The sequence below is a fragment of the Pseudorca crassidens genome, chromosome 3 (assembly GCF_039906515.1).
Source record: "Pseudorca crassidens isolate mPseCra1 chromosome 3, mPseCra1.hap1, whole genome shotgun sequence".
In the NCBI taxonomy this organism is placed as follows: Eukaryota; Metazoa; Chordata; class Mammalia; order Artiodactyla; family Delphinidae; genus Pseudorca; species Pseudorca crassidens.
This window is the reverse complement of record NC_090298.1, coordinates 178,465,769-178,488,615: the sequence shown is the minus strand read 5'-3', so window position 1 is coordinate 178,488,615 and position 22,847 is coordinate 178,465,769. Positions and strand designations below refer to the sequence as shown.

General features: G+C 43.6%; 1 long non-coding RNA gene across 4 annotated transcripts in view; it reads right to left on the bottom strand.

Annotated features, from left to right (window-relative positions):
• LOC137220952 (uncharacterized) overlaps positions 1 to 21,932 on the bottom strand; it is a 1,206,879-nt gene extending 1,184,947 nt beyond the window's left edge. For all 4 annotated transcript variants that reach the window (XR_010941856.1, XR_010941857.1, XR_010941859.1 and 1 more), the window contains exon 1: positions 21,823 to 21,932. This is a non-coding gene — a long non-coding RNA (uncharacterized lncRNA). The remainder of the gene's footprint in view (positions 1 to 21,822) is intronic.
• Positions 21,933 to 22,847: the final 915 nt, after the last annotated feature.

Below are 22,847 nucleotides of genomic sequence, written 5' to 3'. Positions count from 1 at the left end.
ATACCGTTCCATAAGCCAAATATGTAATAGACAAGAGCTACTCCTTGCTCAACGAAGTGGACTCTACACCCCATATTAAACGCCTAAGAATATAGCTGACTAGTAAGAATCTTAAAACCTATGGATTTTTATGTCTCCGAAAGAGAATCAAGCATGTGTACAGCGGCATAAACGCAGCAGTGATAGGATTGGTGAGGTTCGGTGAGCAAATGCAGACCCTTTGAAGTCATATTGCATGGTACCCATTCCATGGGTCTCAACTCTCCAGGTTTAAGGGATTCTTCCTTCAGCTAAAACATGCATGTGGAACCCAGAGTATGATCCACTGTGTGATCGGGAAACGTGTTCAAATGTGTCTCAGTTTTCGTCCCCTGGTACTCGGGTGCAACATTCCAGAGGCTTTACTAACACTCTTCCCACTTGGAGAGTCAGTGCCTTTAACCTCCTGTTTGGCCCAGTTTGCAATTTCTGCGGAAGATGAACAGGAATAGGGAGAACCAATGAGAGACTAGCTGGAGGTGTCTGGACGGGCAAATTTAACTCTCATTTCCCACCAGGAAGAGGAATTAACCAAAGGCTCTGCGTGCCATGCCGGAACAACACTAGGGCCTGAAGCAAGGCTGCGGTGTTGCGGCCAGCTCACAAGAAATCGAGTTGAAGAAAAGAGCTCAGGGGCACTGTAATTCACAAACCTGCAGAGTTATAAATGACAGCTATCGTCCAAAAATATATTGAAGTAAGGCTGCCAAGAGGACTTGAAAGCGGGACAGAATTGCAGGAAACCGATTTCAGGAGGTAGACTGGAATTGCATGTAAAGCATAGGAAAAGCGGCAGAACGTCCACAATGATGCACTTGGCCAAAAATTGCGTATGCGTTTTTTCCTGAATATATTCAGGAGAAAACGCATACGCACTTTTTGGCCAACCAAGCAAGCTTGCAAAGGAAATCTGCACTACAATGAAGTCTCACTGCCCCCAGGTCAAAAGGGCCATCTGAAAACAGTGTAAAATCCAGAAAGACAGGACAGGCCATGGAGAACTGGGAGCCTTGTTATGCTGATGGGCGGGATGTAAATTGCCAACAGCCACTCTAGAGAAGTGTATGGTGTTTCCTGAAACATCTACAAAACAAAGCAACAGAGCCTAGGGCACTTCCACTTATGGTCCTATAGCTTAGGGAAATTAAAATCAAAAAGACACAGCCACCCCAAAGTTTGGGACTGCTCTGTTTACAAGAACCTCATTTACGGTATAAGTTCAATATCACAGAAAGTGAAAAATGGATAAAGAAGTTGTGGTACTTACGTACAATGCAATATCAATCAGCAATGAAATCTATGTCATCAGGCCCATAGCAGCATAATGAGTGGATTCAGGTACGATGATTCTAAGTGAGATAAGTCACAGAAAAAAGAAACATCATTAGATATCACTACTACACGGAATGTAAACTTGGCTACACAGGAACTGAATTACAAAACAGAACAGGGTCACAAATGTAGAAAACCAAATTATGCTTGCTTAAGGGGAAAGGTGAGTTGGGGTGATGCATAAAACCAGAGATTGAAATTAGCACAGGTACCGTTCCATAAGCCAAATATGTAATAGACAAGAGCTACTCCTTGCTAAATGAAGAGGACACAGCACCCAATATTAAACGTCTAAGAATATACCTGACTAGTAAGAATCTTAAAACCTATGGATTTATTTGTCTCCGAAAGAGAATCAAGCGTGTGTACAGTGGCATAAGCGCAGCAGTGATAGGATTGGTGAGGTTCGGTGAGCAAATGCAGAACCTTTGTAGTCATATTGCATGGTACCCATTCCATGGGTCTCAACTCTCCAGGTTTAAGGGATTCTTCCTTCAGCTAAAACATGCATGTGGAACCCAGAGTATGATCCACCGTGTGATCGGGAAACGTGTTCAAATGTGTCAGTTTTCGTCCCCTGGTACTCCGGTGCAACATTCCAGACGCTTTACTAACACTCTCCCCACTTGGAGAGTCAGTGCCTTTAACCTCCTGTTTGGCCCAGTTTGCAATTTCTGCGGAAGATGAACAGGAATAGGGAGAACCAATGAGAGACTAGCTGGAGGTGTCTGGACAGGCAAATTTAACTCTCATTTCCCACCAGGAAGAGGAATTAACCAAAGGCTCAGCGTGCCATGCCGGAACCACACTAGGGCCTGAAGCAATCCTGCGGTGTTGGGGTCAGCTCACAAGAAAGCGAGTTGAAGAAAGAAGCTCATGAGCACTGTAATTCACAAACTTGCAGAGTTATAAATGACAGCTATCGTCCAAAAATATATTGAAGTAAGGCTGCCAAGAGGACTTGAAAGGGGGGCAAAATTGCAGGAAACCGATTTCAGGAGGTAGACTGGAATTGCATGTAAAGCATACGAAAAGAGGCAGAACGTCCACAATGATGCACTTGGCCAAAAAGGGCGTATACGTTTTTTCCTCAATATATTCAGGAGAAAACGCATACGCCCTTTTTGGCCAACCAAGCAAGCTTGCAAAGGAAATCTGCACTACAATGAAGTCTCACTGCCCCCCGGTCAAAAGGGCCATCTGAAAACAGTATAAAATCCAGAAAGGCACGACAGGCCATGGAGAACTGGAAGCCTTGTTATCCTGATGGATGGGATGTAAATTGCCAACAGCCACTCTGGAGAAGTGTATGGTGTTTCCTGAAACATCTAAAAAACAGAGCAACAGAGCCTAGGGCACTTCCACTTATGGTCCTATAGCACAGGGAAATTAAAATCAAAAAGACACAGCCACCCCAAAGTTTGGGACGGCTGTCTTTACAAGAACCTCGTTTACGGTACAAGTACAATATCACAGAAAGTGAAAAATGGATAAAGAAGTTGTGGTACTTACGTACAATGCAATATCACTCAGCAATGAAATCTATGTCATCAGGCCCATAGCAGCATAATGAGTGGATTCAGTTACGATGATTCTAAGTGAAATAAGTCACACAGAAAAAGAAACATCATAAGTTATCACTACTACACGGAATGTAATCTTGGCTACCCAGGAACTGAATTACAAAACAGAACAGGGTCTCAAATGTAGAAAACCAACTTATGCTTGCTTAAGGGGAAAGGTGAATTGGGGTGCTGCATAAAACCAGAGATTGAAATTAGCACAGATACCATTCCATAAGCCAAATATGTAATAGACAAGAGCTACTCCTTGCTCAACCAAGTGGAATCAACACCCCATATTAAACGCCTAAGAATATACCTGCCTAGTAAAAATCTTAAAACCTATGGATTTCTATGTCTCCGAAAGAGTATCAAGCGTGTGTACAGTGGCATAAACGCAGCAGTGATAGGATTGGTGAGGTTCGGTGAGCAAATGCAGACCCTTTGAAGTCATATTTTATGGTACCCATTCCATGGGTCTCAACTCTCCAGGTTTAAGGGATTCTTCCTTCAGCTAAAACATGCATGTGGAACCCAGAGTATGATCCACCGTGTGATCGGGAAACGTGTTCAAATGTGTCTCAGGTTTCGTCCCCTGGTCCTCGGGTGCAACATTCCAAATGCTTTACTAACACTCTACCCACTTGGAGAGTCAGTGCCTTTAACCTCCTGTTTGGGCCAGTTTGCAATTTCTGCAGAAAATGAACAGGAATAGGGAGAACCAATGAGAGACTAGCTGGAGGTGTCTGGACGGGCAAATTTAACTCTCATTTCCCACCAGGAAGAGGAATTAACCAAAGGCTCAGCGTGCCATGCCAGAACCAAACTAGGGCCTGAAGCAATCTTGTGGTATTGCGGCCAGCTCACAAGAAAGCGAGTTGAAGGAAGGAGCTCAGGGGCACTGTAATTCACAAACCTACAGAGTTATAAATGACAGCTATCGTCCAAAAATATATTGAAGTTAGGCTGCCAAGAGGACTTGAATGTGGGGCAGAATTGCAGGAAACCGATTTCAGGAGGTAGACTGGAATTGCATGTAAAGAATAGGAAAAGAGGCAGAACGTCCACAATGACGCACTTGGCCAAAAAGGGCGTATGAGTTTTTTCCTGAATATATTCAGGAAAAAACCCATACGCCCTTTTTGGCCAACCAAGCAAGCTTGCAAAGGAAATCTGCGCTACAATGAAGTCTCACTGCCCCCCGGTCAAAAGGGCCATCTGAAAAAAGTGTAAAATCCAGAAAGGCAGGACAGGCCATGGAGAACTGGGAGCCTTGTTATGCTGATGGGCGGGATGTAAATTGCCAACAGCCACTCTGGAGAAGTGTATGGTGTTTCCTGAAACATCTACAAAACAAAGCAACAGAGCCTAGGGCACTTCCACTTATGGTCCTATAGCTTAGGGAAATTAAAATCAAAAAGACACAGCCACCCCATAGTTTGGGACTGCTCTGTTTACAAGAACCTCGTTTACGGTATAAGTTCAATATCACAGAAAGTGAAAAATGGATAAAGAAGTTGTGGTACTTACGTACAATGCAATATCAATCAGCAATGAAATCTATGTCATCAGGCCCATAGCAGCATAATGAGTGGATTCAGGTACGATGATTCTAAGTGAGATAAGTCACAGAAAAAAGAAACATCATAAGATATCACTACTACACGGAATGTAAACTTGGCTACACAGGAACTGAATTACAAAACAGAACAGGGTCACAAATGTAGAAAACCAACTTATGCTTGCTTAAGGGGAAAGGTGAGTTGGGGTGCTGCATAAAACCAGAGATTGAAATTAGCACAGGTACCGTTCCATAAGCCAAATATGTAATAGACAAGAGCTACTCCTTGCTAAATGAAGAGGACACAGCGCCCAATATTAAACGTCTAAGAATATACCTGACTAGTAAGAATCTTAAAACCTATGGATTTATTTGTCTCCAAAAGAGAATCAAGCGTGTGTACAGTGGCATAAGCGCAGCAGTGATAGGATTGGTGAGGTTCGGTGAGCAAATGCAGAACCTTTGTAGTCATATTGCATGGTACCCATTCCATGGGTCTCAACTCTCCAGGTTTAAGGGATTCTTCCTTCAGCTAAAACATGCATGTGGAACCCAGAGTATGATCCACCGTGTGATCGGGAAACGTGTTCAAATGTGTCAGTTTTCGTCCCCTGGTACTCGGGTGCAACATTCCAGACGCTTTACTAACACTCTCCCCACTTGGAGAGTCAGTGCCTTTAACCTCCTGTTTGGCCCAGTTTGCAATTTCTGCGGAAGATGAACAGGAATAGGGAGAACCAATGAGAGACTAGCTGGAGGTGTCTGGACAGGCAAATTTAACTCTCATTTCCCACCAGGAAGAGGAATTAACCAAAGGCTCAGCGTGCCATGCCGGAACCACACTAGGGCCTGAAGCAATCCTGCGGTGTTGCGGCCAGCTCACAAGAAAGCGAGTTGAAGAAAGAAGCTCATGGGCACTGTAATTCACAAACTTGCAGAGTTATAAATGACAGCTATCGTCCAAAAATATATTGAAGTAAGGCTGCCAAGAGGACTTGAAAGGGGGGCAAAATTGCAGGAAACCGATTTCAGGAGGTAGACTGGAATTGCATGTAAAGCATACGAAAAGAGGCAGAACGTCCACAATGATGCACTTGGCCAAAAAGGGCGTATGCGTTTTTTCCTCAATATATGCAGGAGAAAACGCATACGCCCTTTTTGGCCAACCAAGCAAGCTTGCAAAGGAAATGTGCACTACAATGAAGTTTCACTGCCCCCCGGTCAAAAGGGCCATCTGAAAACAGTATAAAATCCAGAAAGGCACGACAGGCCATGGAGAACTGGAAGCCTTGTTATCCTGATGGATGGGATGTAAATTGCCAACAGCCACTCTGGAGAAGTGTATGGTGTTTCCTGAAACATCTAAAAAACAGAGCAACAGAGCCTAGGGCACTTCCACTTATGGTCCTATAGCACAGGGAAATTAAAATCAAAAAGACACAGCCACCCCAAAGTTTGGGATGGCTGTCTTTACAAGAACCTCGTTTACGGTACAAGTACAATATCACAGAAAGTGAAAAATGGATAAAGAAGTTGTGGTACTTACGTACAATGCAATATCACTCAGCAATGAAATCTATGTCATCAGGCCCATAGCAGCATAATGAGTGGATTCAGTTACGATGATTCTAAGTGAAATAAGTCACACAGAAAAAGAAACATCATAAGTTATCACTACTACACGGAATGTAATCTTGGCTACCCAGGAACTGAATTACAAAACAGAACAGGGTCTCAAATGTAGAAAACCAACTTATGCTTGCTTAAGGGGAAAGGTGAATTGGGGTGCTGCATAAAACCAGAGATTGAAATTAGCACAGATACCATTCCATAAGCCAAATATGTAATAGACAAGAGCTACTCCTTGCTCAACCAAGTGGAATCAACACCCCATATTAAACGCCTAAGAATATACCTGCCTAGTAAAAATCTTAAAACCTATGGATTTCTATGTCTCCGAAAGAGTATCAAGCGTGTGTACAGTGGCATAAACGCAGCAGTGATAGGATTGGTGAGGTTCGGTGAGCAAATGCAGACCCTTTGAAGTCATATTTTATGGTACCCATTCCATGGGTCTCAACTCTCCAGGTTTAAGGGATTCTTCCTTCAGCTAAAACATGCATGTGGAACCCAGAGTATGATCCACCGTGTGATCGGGAAACGTGTTCAAATGTGTCTCAGGTTTCGTCCCCTGGTCCTCGGGTGCAACATTCCAAATGCTTTACTAACACTCTACCCACTTGGAGAGTCAGTGCCTTTAACCTCCTGTTTGGGCCAGTTTGCAATTTCTGCAGAAAATGAACAGGAATAGGGAGAACCAATGAGAGACTAGCTGGAGGTGTCTGGACGGGCAAATTTAACTCTCATTTCCCACCAGGAAGAGGAATTAACCAAAGGCTCAGCGTGCCATGCCAGAACCAAACTAGGGCCTGAAGCAATCTTGTGGTATTGCGGCCAGCTCACAAGAAAGCGAGTTGAAGGAAGGAGCTCAGGGGCACTGTAATTCACAAACCTACAGAGTTATAAATGACAGCTATCGTCCAAAAATATATTGAAGTTAGGCTGCCAAGAGGACTTGAATGTGGGGCAGAATTGCAGGAAACCGATTTCAGGAGGTAGACTGGAATTGCATGTAAAGAATAGGAAAAGAGGCAGAACGTCCACAATGACGCACTTGGCCAAAAAGGGCGTATGAGTTTTTTCCTGAATATATTCAGGAAAAAACCCATACGCCCTTTTTGGCCAACCAAGCAAGCTTGCAAAGGAAATCTGCGCTACAATGAAGTCTCACTGCCCCCCGGTCAAAAGGGCCATCTGAAAAAAGTGTAAAATCCAGAAAGGCAGGACAGGCCATGGAGAACTGGGAGCCTTGTTATGCTGATGGGCGGGATGTAAATTGCCAACAGCCACTCTGGAGAAGTGTATGGTGTTTCCTGAAACATCTACAAAACAAAGCAACAGAGCCTAGGGCACTTCCACTTATGGTCCTATAGCTTAGGGAAATTAAAATCAAAAAGACACAGCCACCCCATAGTTTGGGACTGCTCTGTTTACAAGAACCTCGTTTACGGTATAAGTTCAATATCACAGAAAGTGAAAAATGGATAAAGAAGTTGTGGTACTTACGTACAATGCAATATCAATCAGCAATGAAATCTATGTCATCAGGCCCATAGCAGCATAATGAGTGGATTCAGGTACGATGATTCTAAGTGAGATAAGTCACAGAAAAAAGAAACATCATAAGATATCACTACTACACGGAATGTAAACTTGGCTACACAGGAACTGAATTACAAAACAGAACAGGGTCACAAATGTAGAAAACCAACTTATGCTTGCTTAAGGGGAAAGGTGAGTTGGGGTGCTGCATAAAACCAGAGATTGAAATTAGCACAGGTACCGTTCCATAAGCCAAATATGTAATAGACAAGAGCTACTCCTTGCTAAATGAAGAGGACACAGCGCCCAATATTAAACGTCTAAGAATATACCTGACTAGTAAGAATCTTAAAACCTATGGATTTATTTGTCTCCAAAAGAGAATCAAGCGTCTGTACAGTGGCATAAGCGCAGCAGTGATAGGATTGGTGAGGTTCGGTGAGCAAATGCAGAACCTTTGTAGTCATATTGCATGGTACCCATTCCATGGGTCTCAACTCTCCAGGTTTAAGGGATTCTTCCTTCAGCTAAAACATGCATGTGGAACCCAGAGTATGATCCACCGTGTGATCGGGAAACGTGTTCAAATGTGTCAGTTTTCGTCCCCTGGTACTCGGGTGCAACATTCCAGACGCTTTACTAACACTCTCCCCACTTGGAGAGTCAGTGCCTTTAACCTCCTGTTTGGCCCAGTTTGCAATTTCTGCGGAAGATGAACAGGAATAGGGAGAACCAATGAGAGACTAGCTGGAGGTGTCTGGACAGGCAAATTTAACTCTCATTTCCCACCAGGAAGAGGAATTAACCAAAGTCTCAGCGTGCCATGCCGGAACCACACTAGGGCCTGAAGCAATCCTGCGGTGTTGCGGCCAGCTCACAAGAAAGCGAGTTGAAGAAAGAAGCTCATGGGCACTGTAATTCACAAACTTGCAGAGTTATAAATGACAGCTATCGTCCAAAAATATATTGAAGTAAGGCTGCCAAGAGGACTTGAAAGGGGGGCAAAATTGCAGGAAACCGATTTCAGGAGGTAGACTGGAATTGCATGTAAAGCATACGAAAAGAGGCAGAACGTCCACAATGATGCACTTGGCCAAAAAGGGCGTATGCGTTTTTTCCTCAATATATTCAGGAGAAAACCCATACGCACTTTTTGGCCAACCAAGCAAGCTTGCATAGGACATCTGCACTACAATGAAGTTTCACTGCCCCCCGGTCAAAAGGGCCATCTGAAAAAAGTATAAAATCCAGAAAGGCACGACAGGCCATGGAGAACTGGAAGCCTTGTTATCCTGATGGATGGGATGTAAATTGCCAACAGCCACTCTGGAGAAGTGTATGGTGTTTCCTGAAACATCTAAAAAACAGAGCAACAGAGCCTAGGGCACTTCCACTTATGGTCCTATAGCACAGGGAAATTAAAATCAAAAAGACACAGCCACCCCAAAGTTTGGGACGGCTGTCTTTACAAGAACCTCGTTTACGGTACAAGTACAATATCACAGAAAGTGAAAAATGGATAAAGAAGTTGTGGTACTTACGTACAATGCAATATCACTCAGCAATGAAATCTATGTCATCAGGCCCATAGCAGCATAATGAGTGGATTCAGTTACGATGATTCTAAGTGAAATAAGTCACACAGAAAAAGAAACATCATAAGTTATCACTACTACACGGAATGTAATCTTGGCTACCCAGGAACTGAATTACAAAACAGAACAGGGTCTCAAATGTAGAAAACCAACTTATGCTTGCTTAAGGGGAAAGGTGAATTGGGGTGCTGCATAAAACCAGAGATTGAAATTAGCACAGATACCATTCCATAAGCCAAATATGTAATAGACAAGAGCTACTCCTTGCTCAACCAAGTGGAATCAACACCCCATATTAAACGCCTAAGAATATACCTGCCTAGTAAAAATCTTAAAACCTATGGATTTCTATGTCTCCGAAAGAGTATCAAGCGTGTGTACAGTGGCATAAACGCAGCAGTGATAGGATTGGTGAGGTTCGGTGAGCAAATGCAGACCCTTTGAAGTCATATTTTATGGTACCCATTCCATGGGTCTCAACTCTCCAGGTTTAAGGGATTCTTCCTTCAGCTAAAACATGCATGTGGAACCCAGAGTATGATCCACCGTGTGATCGGGAAACGTGTTCAAATGTGTCTCAGTTTTCGTCCCCGGGTACTCGGGTGCAACATTCCAGACGCTTTACTAACACTCTACCCACTTGGAGAGTCAGTGCCTTTAACCTCCTGTTTGGGCCAGTTTGCAATTTCTGCAGAAAATGAACAGGAATAGGGAGAACCAATGAGAGACTAGCTGGAGGTGTCTGGACGGGCAAATTTAACTCTCATTTCCCACCAGGAAGAGGAATTAACCAAAGGCTCAGCGTGCCATGCCAGAACCAAACTAGGGCCTGAAGCAATCTTGTGGTATTGCGGCCAGCTCACAAGAAAGCGAGTTGAAGGAAGGAGCTCAGGGGCACTGTAATTCACAAACCTACAGAGTTATAAATGACAGCTATCGTCCAAAAATATATTGAAGTTAGGCTGCCAAGAGGACTTGAATGTGGGGCAGAATTGCAGGAAACCGATTTCAGGAGGTAGACTGGAATTGCATGTAAAGAATAGGAAAAGAGGCAGAACGTCCACAATGATGCACTTGGCCAAAAAGGGCGTATGGGTTTTTTCCTGAATATATTCAGGAAAAAACCCATACGCCCTTTTTGGCCAACCAAGCAAGCTTGCAAAGGAAATCTGCGCTACAATGAAGTCTCACTGCCCCCCGGTCAAAAGGGCCATCTGAAAAAAGTGTAAAATCCAGAAAGGCAGGACAGGCCATGGAGACGTGGGAGCCTTGTTATGCTGATGGGCGGGATGTAAATTGCCATCAGCCACTCTGGAGAAGTGTATGGTGTTTCCTGAAACATCTAAAAAACAAAGCAACAGAGCCTAGGGCACTTCCACTTATGGTCCTATAGCACAGGGAAATTAAAATCAAAAAGACACAGCCACCCCAAAGTTTGGGACTGCTCTGTTTACAAGAACCTCGTTTACGGTATAAGTTCAATATCACAGAAAGTGAAAAATGGATAAAGAAGTTGTGGTACTTACATACAATGCAATATCAATCAGCAATGAAATCTATGTCATCAGGCCCATAGCAGCATAATGAGTGGATTCAGGTACGATGATTCTAAGTGAGATAAGTCACAGAAAAAAGAAACATCATAAGATATCACTACTACACGGAATGTAAACTTGGCTACACAGGAACTGAATTACAAAACAGAACAGGGTCACAAATGTAGAAAACCAACTTATGCTTGCTTAAGGGGAAAGGTGAGTTGGGGTGCTGCATAAAACCAGAGATTGAAATTAGCACAGGTACCGTTCCATAAGCCAAATAAGTAATAGACAAGAGCTACTCCTTGCTAAATGAAGAGGACACAGCGCCCAATATTAAACGTCTAAGAATATACCTGACTAGTAAGAATCTTAAAACCTATGGATTTATTTGTCTCCGAAAGAGAATCAAGCGTGTGTACAGTGGCATAAGCGCAGCAGTGATAGGATTGGTGAGGTTCGGTGAGCAAATGCAGAACCTTTGTAGTCATATTGCATGGTACCCATTCCATGGGTCTCAACTCTCCAGGTTTAAGGGATTCTTCCTTCAGCTAAAACATGCATGTGGAACCCAGAGTATGATCCACCGTGTGATCGGGAAACGTGTTCAAATGTGTCAGTTTTCGTCCCCTGGTACTCGGGTGCAACATTCCAGACGCTTTACTAACACTCTCCCCACTTGGAGAGTCAGTGCCTTTAACCTCCTGTTTGGCCCAGTTTGCAATTTCTGCGGAAGATGAACAGGAATAGGGAGAACCAATGAGAGACTAGCTGGAGGTGTCTGGACAGGCAAATTTAACTCTCATTTCCCACCAGGAAGAGGAATTAACCAAAGTCTCAGCGTGCCATGCCGGAACCACACTAGGGCCTGAAGCAATCCTGCGGTGTTGCAGCCAGCTCACAAGAAAGCGAGTTGAAGAAAGAAGCTCATGGGCACTGTAATTCACAAACTTGCAGAGTTATAAATGACAGCTATCGTCCAAAAATATATTGAAGTAAGGCTGCCAAGAGGACTTGAAAGGGGGGCAAAATTGCAGGAAACCGATTTCAGGAGGTAGACTGGAATTGCATGTAAAGCATACGAAAAGAGGCAGAACGTCCACAATGATGCACTTGGCCAAAAAGGGCGTATGCGTTTTTTCCTCAATATATTCAGGAGAAAACCCATACGCCCTTTTTGGCCAACCAAGCAAGCTTGCAAAGGAAATCTGCACTACAATGAAGTTTCACTGCCTCCCGGTCAAAAGGGCCATCTGAAAAAAGTATAAAATCCAGAAAGGCACGACAGGCCATGGAGAACTGGAAGCCTTGTTATCCTGATGGATGGGATGTAAATTGCCAACAGCCACTCTGGAGAAGTGTATGGTGTTTCCTGAAACATCTAAAAAACAGAGCAACAGAGCCTAGGGCACTTCCACTTATGGTCCTATAGCACAGGGAAATTAAAATCAAAAAGACACAGCCACCCCAAAGTTTGGGACGGCTGTCTTTACAAGAACCTCATTTACGGTACAAGTTCAATATCACAGAAAGTGAAAAATGGATAAAGAAGTTGTGGTACTTACGTACAATGCAATATCACTCAGCAATGAAATCTATGTCATCAGGCCCATAGCAGCATAATGAGTGGATTCAGTTACGATGATTCTAAGAGAAATAAGTCACACAGAAAAAGAAACATCATAAGTTATCACTACTACATGGAATGTAATCTTGGCTACCCAGGAACTGAATTACAAAACAGAACAGGGTCTCAAATGTAGAAAACCAACTTATGCTTGCTTAAGGGGAAAGGTGAATTGGGGTGCTGCATAAAACCAGAGATTGAAATTAGCACAGATACCATTCCATAAGCCAAATATGTAATAGACAAGAGCTACTCCTTGCTCAACCAAGTGGAATCAACACCCCATATTAAACGCCTAAGAATATACCTGCCTAGTAAAAATCTTAAAACCTATGGATTTCTATGTCTCCGAAAGAGTATCAAGCGTGTGTACAGTGGCATAAACGCAGCAGTGATAGGATTGGTGAGGTTCGGTGAGCAAATGCAGACCCTTTGAAGTCATATTTTATGGTACCCATTCCATGGGTCTCAACTCTCCAGGTTTAAGGGATTCTTCCTTCAGCTAAAACATGCATGTGGAACCCAGAGTATGATCCACCGTGTGATCGGGAAACGTGTTCAAATGTGTCTCAGGTTTCGTCCCCTGGTACTCGGGTGCAACATTCCAAATGCTTTACTAACACTCTACCCACTTGGAGAGTCAGTGCCTTTAACCTCCTGTTTGGGCCAGTTTGCAATTTCTGCAGAAAATGAACAGGAATAGGGAGAACCAATGAGAGACTAGCTGGAGTTGTCTGGACAGGCAAATTTAACTCTCATTTCCCACCAGGAAGAGGAATTAACCAAAGGCTCAGCGTGCCCTGCCAGAAACACACTAGGGCCTGAAGAAATCTTGTGGTATTGCGGCCAGCTCACAAGAAAGCGAGTTGAAGGAAGGAGCTCAGGGGCACTGTAATTCACAAACCTACAGAGTTATAAATGACAGCTATCGTCCAAAAATATATTGAAGTTAGGCTGCCAAGAGGACTTGAATGTGGGGCAGAATTGCAGGAAACCGATTTCAGGAGGTAGACTGGAATTGCATGTAAAGAATAGGAAAAGAGGCAGAACGTCCACAATGATGCACTTGGCCAAAAAGGGCGTATGGGTTTTTTCCTGAATATATTCAGGAAAAAACCCATACGCCCTTTTTGGCCAACCAAGCAAGCTTGCAAAGGAAATCTGCGCTACAATGAAGTCTCACAGCCCCCCGGTCAAAAGGGACATCTGAAAAAAGTGTAAAATCCAGAAAGGCAGGACAGGCCATGGAGAACTGGGAGCCTTGTTATGCTGATGGGCGGGATGTAAATTGCCAACAGCCACTCTGGAGAAGTGTATGGTGTTTCCTGAAACATCTACAAAACAAAGCAACAGAGCCTAGGGCACTTCCACTTATGGTCCTATAGCTTAGGGAAATTAAAATCAAAAAGACACAGCCACCCCAAAGTTTGGGACTGCTCTGTTTACAAGAACCTCATTTACGGTATAAGTTCAATATCACAGAAAGTGAAAAATGGATAAAGAAGTTGTGGTACTTACGTACAATGCAATATCAATCAGCAATGAAATCTATGTCATCAGGCCCATAGCAGCATAATGAGTGGATTCAGGTACGATGATTCTAAGTGAGATAAGTCACAGAAAAAAGAAACATCATAAGATATCACTACTACACGGAATGTAAACTTGGCTACACAGGAACTGAATTACAAAACAGAACAGGGTCACAAATGTAGAAAACCAACTTATGCTTGCTTAAGGGGAAAGGTGAGTTGGGGTGCTGCATAAAACCAGAGATTGAAATTAGCACAGGTACCGTTCCATAAGCCAAATATGTAATAGACAAGAGCTACTCCTTGCTAAATGAAGAGGACACAGCGCCCAATATTAAACGTCTAAGAATATACCTGACTAGTAAGAATCTTAAAACCTATGGATTTATTTGTCTCCGAAAGAGAATCAAGTGTGTGTACAGTGGCATAAGCGCAGCAGTGATAGGATTGGTGAGGTTCGGTGAGCAAATGCAGAACCTTTGTAGTCATATTGCATGGTACCCATTCCATGGGTCTCAACTCTCCAGGTTTAAGGGATTCTTCCTTCAGCTAAAACATGCATGTGGAACCCAGAGTATGATCCACCGTGTGATCGGGAAACGTGTTCAAATGTGTCAGTTTTCGTCCCCTGGTACTCGGGTGCAACATTCCAGACGCTTTACTAACACTCTCCCCACTTGGAGAGTCAGTGCCTTTAACCTCCTGTTTGGCCCAGTTTGCAATTTCTGCGGAAGATGAACAGGAATAGGGAGAACCAATGAGAGACTAGCTGGAGGTGTCTGGACAGGCAAATTTAACTCTCATTTCCCACCAGGAAGAGGAATTAACCAAAGTCTCAGCGTGCCATGCCGGAACCACACTAGGGCCTGAAGCAATCCTGCGGTGTTGCGGCCAGCTCACAAGAAAGCGAGTTGAAGAAAGAAGCTCATGGGCACTGTAATTCACAAACTTGCAGAGTTATAAATGACAGCTATCGTCCAAAAATATATTGAAGTAAGGCTGCCAAGAGGACTTGAAAGGGGGGCAAAATTGCAGGAAACCGATTTCAGGAGGTAGACTGGAATTGCATGTAAAGCATACGAAAAGAGGCAGAACGTCCACAATGATGCACTTGGCCAAAAAGGGCGTATGCGTTTTTTCCTCAATATATTCAGGAGAAAACCCATACGCACTTTTTGGCCAACCAAGCAAGCTTGCATAGGAAATCTGCACTACAATGAAGTTTCACTGCCCCCCAGTCAAAAGGGCCATCTGAAAACAGTATAAAATCCAGAAAGGCACGACAGGCCATGGAGAACTGGAAGCCTTGTTATCCTGATGGATGGGATGTAAATTGCCAACAGCCACTCTGGAGAAGTGTATGGTGTTTCCTGAAACATCTAAAAAACAGAGCAACAGAGCCTAGGGCACTTCCACTTATGGTCCTATAGCACAGGGAAATTAAAATCAAAAAGACACAGCCACCCCAAAGTTTGGGACGGCTGTCTTTACAAGAACCTCGTTTACGGTACAAGTACAATATCACAGAAAGTGAAAAATGGATAAAGAAGTTGTGGTACTTACGTACAATGCAATATCACTCAGCAATGAAATCTATGTCATCAGGCCCATAGCAGCATAATGAGTGGATTCAGTTACGATGATTCTAAGTGAAATAAGTCACACAGAAAAAGAAACATCATAAGTTATCACTACTACACGGAATGTAAACTTGGCTACCCAGGAACTGAATTACAAAACAGAACAGGGTCTCAAATGTAGAAAACCAACTTATGCTTGCTTAAGGGGAAAGGTGAATTGGGGTGCTGCATAAAACCAGAGATTGAAATTAGCACAGATACCATTCCATAAGCCAAATATGTAATAGACAAGAGCTACTCCTTGCTCAACCAAGTGGAATCAACACCCCATATTAAACGCCTAAGAATATACCTGCCTAGTAAAAATCTTAAAACCTATGGATTTCTATGTCTCCGAAAGAGTATCAAGCGTGTGTACAGTGGCATAAACGCAGCAGTGATAGGATTGGTGAGGTTCGGTGAGCAAATGCAGACCCTTTGAAGTCATATTTTATGGTACCCATTCCATGGGTCTCAACTCTCCAGGTTTAAGGGATTCTTCCTTCAGCTAAAACATGCATGTGGAACCCAGAGTATGATCCACCGTGTGATCGGGAAACGTGTTCAAATGTGTCTCAGGTTTCGTCCCCTGGTACTCGGGTGCAACATTCCAAATGCTTTACTAACACTCTACCCACTTGGAGAGTCAGTGCCTTTAACCTCCTGTTTGGGCCAGTTTGCAATTTCTGCAGAAAATGAACAGGAATAGGGAGAACCAATGAGAGACTAGCTGGAGTTGTCTGGACAGGCAAATTTAACTCTCATTTCCCACCAGGAAGAGGAATTAACCAAAGGCTCAGCGTGCCATGCCAGAACCAAACTAGGGCCTGAAGCAATCTTGTGGTATTGCGGCCAGCTCACAAGAAAGCGAGTTGAAGGAAGGAGCTCAGGGGCACTGTAATTCACAAACCTACAGAGTTATAAATGACAGCTATCGTCCAAAAATATATTGAAGTTAGGCTGCCAAGAGGACTTGAATGTGGGGCAGAATTGCAGGAAACCGATTTCAGGAGGTAGACTGGAATTGCATGTAAAGAATAGGAAAAGAGGCAGAACGTCCACAATGATGCACTTGGCCAAAAAGGGCGTATGGGTTTTTTCCTGAATATATTCAGGAAAAAACCCATACGCCCTTTTTGGCAAACCAAGCAAGCTTGCAAAGGAAATCTGCGCTACAATGAAGTCTCACTGCCCCCCGGTCAAAAGGGCCATCTGAAAAAAGTGTAAAATCCAGAAAGGCAGGACAGGCCATGGAGAACTGGGAGCCTTGTTATGCTGATGGGCGGGATGTAAATTGCCAACAGCCACTCTGGAGAAGTGTATGGTGTTTCCTGAAACATCTACAAAACAAAGCAACAGAGCCTAGGGCACTTCCACTTATGGTCCTATAGCTTAGGGAAATTAAAATAAAAAAGACACAGCCACCCCAAAGTTTGGGACTGCTCTGTTTACAAGAACCTCGTTTACGGTATAAGTTCAATATCACAGAAAGTGAAAAATGGATAAAGAAGTTGTGGTACTTACGTACAATGCAATATCAATCAGCAATGAAATCTATGTCATCAGGCCCATAGCAGCATAATGAGTGGATTCAGGTACGATGATTCTAAGTGAGATAAGTCACAGAAAAAAGAAACATCATAAGATATCACTACTACACGGAATGTAAACTTGGCTACACAGGAACTGAATTACAAAACAGAACAGGGTCACAAATGTAGAAAACCAACTTATGCTTGCTTAAGGGGAAAGGTGAGTTGGGGTGCTGCATAAAACCAGAGATTGAAATTAGCACAGGTACCGTTCCATAAGCCAAATATGTAATAGACAAGAGCTACTCCTTGCTAAATGAAGAGGACACAGCACCCAATATTAAACGTCTAAGAATATACCTGACTAGTAAGAATCTTAAAACCTATGGATTTATTTGTCTCCGAAAGAGAATCAAGCGTGTGTACAGTGGCATACGCGCAGCAGTGATAGGATTGGTGAGGTTCGGTGAGCAAATGCAGAACCTTTGTAGTCATATTGCATGGTACCCATTCCATGGGTCTCAACTCTCCAGGTTTAAGGGATTCTTCCTTCAGCTAAAACATGCATGTGGAACCCAGAGTATGATCCACCGTGTGATCGGGAAACGTGTACAAATGTGTCAGTTTTCGTCCCCTGGTACTCGGGTGCAACATTCCAGACGCTTTACTAACACTCTCCCCACTTGGAGAGTCAGTGCCTTTAACCTCCTGTTTGGCCCAGTTTGCAATTTCTGCGGAAGATGAACAGGAATAGGGAGAACCAATGAGAGACTAGCTGGAGGTGTCTGGACAGGCAAATTTAACTCTCATTTCCCACCAGGAAGAGGAATTAACCAAAGTCTCAGCGTGCCATGCCGGAACCACACTAGGGCCTGAAGCAATCCTGCGGTGTTGCGGCCAGCTCACAAGAAAGCGAGTTGAAGAAAGAAGCTCATGGGCACTGTAATTCACAAACTTGCAGAGTTATAAATGACAGCTATCGTCCAAAAATATATTGAAGTAAGGCTGCCAAGAGGACTTGAAAGGGGGGCAAAATTGCAGGAAACCGATTTCAGGAGGTAGACTGGAATTGCATGTAAAGCATACGAAAAGAGGCAGAACGTCCACAATGATGCACTTGGCCAAAAAGGGCGTATGCGTTTTTTCCTCAATATATTCAGGAGAAAACACATACGCCCTTATTGGCCAACCAAGCAAGCTTGCATAGAAAATCTGCACTACAATGAAGTTTCACTGCCCCCCGGTCAAAAGGGCCATCTGAAAAAAGTATAAAATCCAGAAAGGCACTACAGGCCATGGAGAACTGGAAGCCTTGTTATCCTGATGGATGGGATGTAAATTGCCAAGAGCCACTCTGGAGAAGTGTATGGTGTTTCCTGAAACATCTAAAAAACAGAGCAACAGAGCCTAGGGCACTTCCACTTATGGTCCTATAGCACAGGGAAATTAAAATCAAAAAGACACAGCCACCCCAAAGTTTGGGACGGCTGTCTTTACAAGAACCTCGTTTACGGTACAAGTTCAATATCACAGAAAGTGAAAAATGGATAAAGAAGTTGTGGTACTTACGTACAATGCAATATCACTCAGCAATGAAATCTATGTCATCAGGCCCATAGCAGCATAATGAGTGGATTCAGTTACGATGATTCTTAGTGAAATAAGTCACACAGAAAAAGAAACATCATAAGTTATCACTACTACACGGAATGTAATCTTGGCTACCCAGGAACTGAATTACAAAACAGAACAGGGTCTCAAATGTAGAAAACCAACTTATGCTTGCTTAAGGGGAAAGGTGAATTGGGGTGCTGCATAAAACCAGAGATTGAAATTAGCACAGATACCATTCCATAAGCCAAATATGTAATAGACAAGAGCTACTCCTTGCTCAACCAAGTGGAATCAACACCCCATATTAAATGCCTAAGAATATACCTGCCTAGTAAAAATCTTAAGACCTATGGATTTCTATGTCTCCGAAAGAGTATCAAGCGTGTGTACAGTGGCATAAACGCAGCAGTGATAGGATTGGTGAGGTTCGGTGAGCAAATGCAGACCCTTTGAAGTCATATTTTATGGTACCCATTCCATGGGTCTCAACTCTCCAGGTTTAAGGGATTCTTCCTTCAGCTAAAACATGCATGTGGAACCCAGAGTATGATCCACCGTGTGATCGGGAAACGTGTTCAAATGTGTCTCAGGTTTCGTCCCCTGGTACTCGGGTGCAACATTCCAAATGCTTTACTAACACTCTACCCACTTGGAGAGTCAGTGCCTTTAACCTCCTGTTTGGGCCAGTTTGCAATTTCTGCAGAAAATGAACAGGAATAGGGAGAACCAATGAGAGACTAGCTGGAGTTGTCTGGACAGGCAAATTTAACTCTCATTTCCCACCAGGAAGAGGAATTAACCAAAGGCTCAGCGTGCCATGCCGGAACCACACTAGGGCCTGAAGCAATCTTGTGGTATTGCGGCCAGCTCACAAGAAAGCGAGTTGAAGGAAGGAGCTCAGGGGCACTGTAATTCACAAACCTACAGAGTTATAAATGACAGCTATCGTCCAAAAATATATTGAAGTTAGGCTGCCAAGAGGACTTGAATGTGGGGCAGAATTGCAGGAAACCGATTTCAGGAGGTAGACTGGAATTGCATGTAAAACATAGGAAAAGAGGCAGAACGTCCACAATGATGCACTTGGCCAAAAAGGGCGTATGCGTTTTTTCCTGAATATATTCTGGAAAAAACGCATACGCCCTTTTTGGCCAACCAAGCAAGCTTGCAAAGGAAATCTGCACTACAATGAAGTCTCACTGGCCCCCGGTCAAAAGGGCCATCTGAAAACAGTATAAAATCCAGAAAGGCCGGACAGGCCATGGAGAACTGGGAGCCTTGTTATGCTGAAGGGCGGGATGTAAATTGCCAACAGCCACTCTGGAGAAGTGTTTGGTGTTTCCTGAAACATCTAAAAAGCAAAGCAACAGAGCTTAGGGCACTTCCACTTATGGTCTTATAGCTTAGGGAAATTAAAATCAAAGAGTCACAGCCACCCCAAAGTTTGGGACGGCTCTGTTTACAAGAACCTCGTTTACGGTACAAGTTCAATATCACAGAAAGTGAGAAATGGATAAAGAAGTTTTGGTAGTTACGTACAATGCAATATCACTCAGCACTGAAATCTGTGTCATCAGGCCCATAGCAGCATAATGAGTGGATTCAGGTACGATGATTCTAAGTGAAATAAGTCACACAGAAAAAGAAACATCATAAGATATCACTACTACACGGAATGTAAACTTGGCTACAAAGGAACTGAATTACAAAACAGAACAGGGTCTCAAATGTAGAAAACCAACTTATGCTTGCTTAAGGGGAAAGGTGAGTTGGGGTGCTGCATAAAACCAGAGATTGAAATTAGCACAGACACCATTCCATAAGCCAAATATGTAATAGACAAGAGCTACTTCTTGCTCAACGAAGTGGACTCTGCACCCCATATTAAACACCTAAGAATATACCTGACTAGTAAGAATCTTAAAACCTATGGATTTCTATGTCTCCGAAAGAGAATCAAGCGTGTGTACAGCGGCATAAACGCAGCAGTGATAGGATTGGTGAGGTTCGGTGAGCAAATGCAGACCCTTTGAAGTCATATTGCATGGTACCCATTCCATGGGTCTCAACTCTCCAGGTTTAAGGGATTCTTCCTTCAGCTAAAACATGCATTTGGAACCCAGAGTATGATCCACCGTGTGATCGGGAAACGTGTTCAAATGTGTCTCAGGTTTCGTCCCCTGGTACTCGGGTGCAACATTCCAGACGCTTTACTAACACTCTCCCCACTTGGAGAGTCAGTGCCTTTAACCTCCTGTTTGGCCCAGTTTGCAATTTCTGCGGAAAATGAACAGGAATAGGGAGAACCAATGAGAGACTAGCTGGAGGTGTCTGGACGGGCAAATTAAACTCTCATTTCCCACCAGGAAGAGGAATTAACCAAAGTCTCAACATGCCATTCCGGAACCACACTAGGGCCTGAAGCAATGCTGCGGTGTTGCGGCCAGCTCACAAGAAAGCGAGTTGAAGAAAGGAGCTCAGGGGCACTGTAATTCACAAACCTGCAGAGTTATAAATGACAGCTATCGTCCAAAAATATATTGAAGTAAGGCTGCCAAGAGGACTTGAAAGCGGGGCAGAATTGCAGGAAACCGGTTTCAAGAGGTAGACTGGAATTGCATGTAAAGCACAGGAAAAGAGGCAGAACGTCCACAATGATGCACTTGGCCAAAAAGTGCGTATGCGTTTTTTCCTGAATATATTCAGGCAAAAACGCATACGCCCTTTTTGGCCAACCAAGCAAGCTTGCAAAGGAAATCTGCACTACAATGAAGTCTCACTGCCCCCCGGTCAAAAGGGCCATCTGAAAAAAGTGTAAAATCCAGAAAGGCAGGACAGGCCATGGAGAACTGGGAGCCTTGTTATGCTGATGGGCGGGATGTAAATTGCCAACAGCCACTCTGGAGAAGTGTATGGTGTTTCCTGAAACATCTAAAAAACAAAGAAAAGAGCCTAGGGCACTTCCACTTATGGTCCTATAGCTTAGGGAAATTAAAATCAAAAAGACACAGCCACCCCAAAGTTTGGGACGGCTCTGTTTACAAGAACCTCGTTTACGGTCAAGTTCAGTATCACAGAAAGCGAAAAATGGATAAAGAGGTTGTGGTACTTAAGTACAATGCAATATCACTCAGCAATGAAATCTATGTCATCAGGCCCATAGCAACATAATGAGTGGATTCATGTACGATGATTCTAAGTAAGATAAGTCATAGAGAAAAAGAAACATCATAAGTTATCACTACTACACGGAATGTAAACATGGCTACCCAGGAACTGAATTACAAAACAGAACAGGGTCTCAAATGTAGAAAACCAACTTATGCTTGCTTAAGGGGAAAGGTGAGTTGGGGTGCTGCATAAAACCAGAGATTGAAATTAGCACAGATACCGTTCCATAAGCCAAATATGTAATAGACAAGAGCTACTCCTTGCTCAACCAAGTGGACTCAACACCCCATATTAAACGCCTAAGAATATACCTGACTAGTAAGAATCTTAAAACCTATGGATTTATATGTCTCCGAAAGAGAATGAAGCGTGTGTACAGCAGCATAAACAGAGCAGTGATAGGATTGGTGAGGATCGGTGAGCAAAGGCAGACCCTTTGAAGTCATAATGCATGGTACCCATTCCATGCGTCTCAACTCTCCAGTTTTAAGGGATTCTTCCTTCAGCTAAAACATGCATGTGGAACCCAGAGTATGATCCACCATGTGATCGGGAAACGTGTTCAAATGTGTCTCAGGTTTCGTCCCCTGGTACTCGGGTGCAACATTCCAGACGCTTTACTAACACTCTCCCCACTTGGAGAGTCAGTGCCTTTAACCTCCTGTTTGGCCCAGTTTGCAGTTTCTGCGGAAAATGAACAGGAATAGGGAGAACCAATGAGAGACTAGCTGGAGGTGTCTGGACGGGCAAATTTAACTCTCATTTCCCACCAGGAAGAGGAATTAAACAAAGGCTCAGCGTGCCATGCCGGAACCACACTAGGGCCTGAAGCAATCCTGCGGTGTTGCGGCCAGCTCACAAGAAAGCGAGTTGAAGAAAGGAGCTCAGGGGCACTGTGATTTACAAACCTGCAGAGTTATAAATGACAGCTATCGTCCAAAAATATATTGAAGTAAGGCTGCC